The sequence below is a fragment of the Nematolebias whitei genome, chromosome 10 (genome assembly GCF_014905685.2).
Source record: "Nematolebias whitei isolate Nwh7 chromosome 10, NemWhi1, whole genome shotgun sequence".
Classification (NCBI taxonomy): domain Eukaryota; kingdom Metazoa; phylum Chordata; class Actinopteri; order Cyprinodontiformes; family Rivulidae; genus Nematolebias; species Nematolebias whitei.
The window spans coordinates 1,731,415-1,734,135 of NC_056507.1; the positions used below are offsets into that span (position 1 = coordinate 1,731,415).

The following is a 2,721-nucleotide window of genomic DNA, read 5'->3' on the forward strand; positions in this document are numbered from 1 at the left end:
GGGGGGGGGGGTGCCCAAGGACAAAAAAATGTTAGGGGGAGGAGAAAAACCGGAGTCCACTGCTTTTTTTCTTGGATTCCCACCTTTTGTTGCGTCTCAGCAGGGAGTGTGTGTACACAGGTTGGAGCCCGGACGTCCTCTAATGGAATGTGCGAGGACAAAAAGTCCAAAGTTCTTCAGCGTCTGTCTCAGTTTCCTGCAGCTCCAGATAAAAACTACAGCTGGACCCTCAGTCCGGATCCTGCTCGGAGGAAAAAGTTCAGATATGTTCTGCAGAAGAGGCTGCAGCTCTTCTCGTTGTTTCAGAACTTCTTCTTGTAGTTCTTTGTTTCTTCTTTTTGCCATAAAGTCTCGAAGACGAGCCGCGTCAGGAAGACCAGAACATGAACGGCAGAGGGGACATAAACCGGTCTGTGGTTACACACTTCAAACTTTTAGGCTCAAGGGCAAAGGAAGGGGATGAGCTGAAAGAGAACCGGACTTAAAGAACCGAACCGTCCCACAGAATAAAGGACCAGCAGACGAGCGGTTCCATCTTTCTGAGGGTTTGAACAGTGAATGTTTGTACTTTCTAACACGAGTGTTTTTCTAAACCTAAATGTTTTTGGTGCAACATTTGACCGCCACAGGTTCGTCTTCAGGGGACTTCAACGCTTTGAGGAAACTTCACTTTTGACCGATATAAAAAGCAGAAAGCAGAGCTTGGTCCGATGATTCAGAGCGGCCGGTTACGTCTTGGATGTTGACGTAGCAGTTTCCAACCGACGTGCACGAGATGTCACGCTCACAGTATGTGTTGCAGTAAAGCTAAGCTGCTGCCAGGTCACGTTTTGAGCTCATTGTGTGGAAAACTAATTGTGTAAAGTTTAGTGTGCTGTTAGTAAGAAGGTGTGGCATCCATCTTGAGCTGGACTCAATCACTTGACGTGCACTTTTTATCTTCTGAACGTGTTTAACTCTCACCCCGAGGTCCGTCTTCAGCACGTAACTCGTTCTGTAAACGTCCGACTTCAACAATTCATGTCTCGAAACGTTCGGCTCATTCAGGACATTCCTGCTGGGGCTGTTGGTATCTGTGAAATTTTTACTTTTTGTAATGTTGAGCTTTGTCGGCCATTTTTTCCTCACTGAAGATGAATGGAGCTGTAACAACCTGTTGCTGCTCGTTCAGCTTCTCTCTACTAATGACACTCTTTCTGCTTTTTCAGCTACTTTTTAGGTGATTTCTGCAAATTTTAGCTGCTGTTGCTAATTTACTCTTCTTCTTTCGGCTGCTCCCTTCTTCAGGGGTCGCCCAGCGAACTAACTCGTACAAAGACTTGGTGATTGTTTTTATTTTACGCCGGAGGTCCTTGACACGGAGCTACCACAGCCTCCGTGTGGAGCAGAGAGCTGCATGTACGGCGCCCGGGGGAGCACATGGTGGGGGCTAAAGGCCTTGCTCAAGGGCTCAGAGTGGGGCAAATGAGGGTGGAGGCAGGTGTGGGTGCTTCACCTTTCCCACCCACATTTTGATGTTGTTGGCACAAGGAGTTGAACCGGCGACCTTCCGATCACAGGCCCACCTTCTGTAACCTCTGCACCACCACTCCCCAATTGACTTTCTGTGATTCTTTCAAATACTTTCAACGTTTTTTGCTCCTTTCAGACTTTTATTTTTCATTCACTCTGCGTTTTAGCAGGAAATTACATTTGTTTACTTATTATTTTGATGGTTTTTCACATATTTTGCTAACAAACAACAACTAGGGCTCAAATTTCAATGAAGGATTTGTTTGCAGTAATCCGAGCTGTGAGTGACTCTCAGCTGCAGCCTCGGCACATTTCATCAAAATGTCCAGAGAAACGTGGAATCGAGGCACGTGTTGCGTTCTGGCTCCGGTCGTTCGTTGACTTCAGTAACAGGTTAGATCCCAGCAGGTGCTCAGAAACTGACGTCTGTTTGACCAACACGCGGAGCAAACTGGGTCTCGTGGTGAATCTGACAGGAACCTTGTGATCGTCGGCACGTTCCTCACACGATCAGGAATGTGTCGCTGAAACACGGCGCAACGCGAACAAGTTTTCACGTGTCGGCAATTAGAGAGGAATTAATGTAAGATAGCGTAGCGGTGAGTCGGCCGTCTGTCAGCGCGTCCTGCTGGCCGAACAGAGCAGTCGAGCTTTTCCTGATTATTTCTGTGTGTCAGCACTTCGGTTCTTCACAAAGACTCGGACACGGTCGGTCTGCGTGTCTGCACTTGATAGACGAGAGCGTACATTCGCTCTCGTTGTCGCCGAGCCAACCGGGCGAGTTGGAAACGACCTCCATCTGTCCGCCTGTGCGCGTCGTGAGCTGGATAACTTGAAAAGTGCGTCTTCCATTTTGGTGTGTGGCTACATCTAGGCAGAAGAAAGTTTCCTGCAGAAAACGAGGTTACCGTGTCAAAATCCAAGATGGCCACCACCATAAATAAACCAGCCGTCCCATTTATTTGAAGAAACTACGCTTTCTAGTTTTTATATTGCTTAAAAGTATAATTTCCTCAAATGATTGGGGTGGCCAAATATTCTATGGTGCCATTGGCCACCATAGGCCACCCCCTGGCTCCTCCATTGTACGACTGGTGGATAAACAAATAAAATCTCCCTCTGTTCTTCTCAACAGTGTAACTTATACTCACTTCAGTATCTCACAGTTTAGGTTTACTGACGTTGTTCAGTTGTTGGGGGGGGGGGGGG

At 47.5% G+C, this 2,721-nt stretch overlaps 1 protein-coding gene across 1 annotated transcript in view; it reads left to right on the forward strand.

Annotated features, from left to right (window-relative positions):
• The window catches only part of bcar1 (BCAR1 scaffold protein, Cas family member), a 106,400-nt gene that overhangs the window by 9,430 nt on the left and 94,249 nt on the right, over positions 1-2,721 (forward strand). The window lies entirely within an intron of this gene.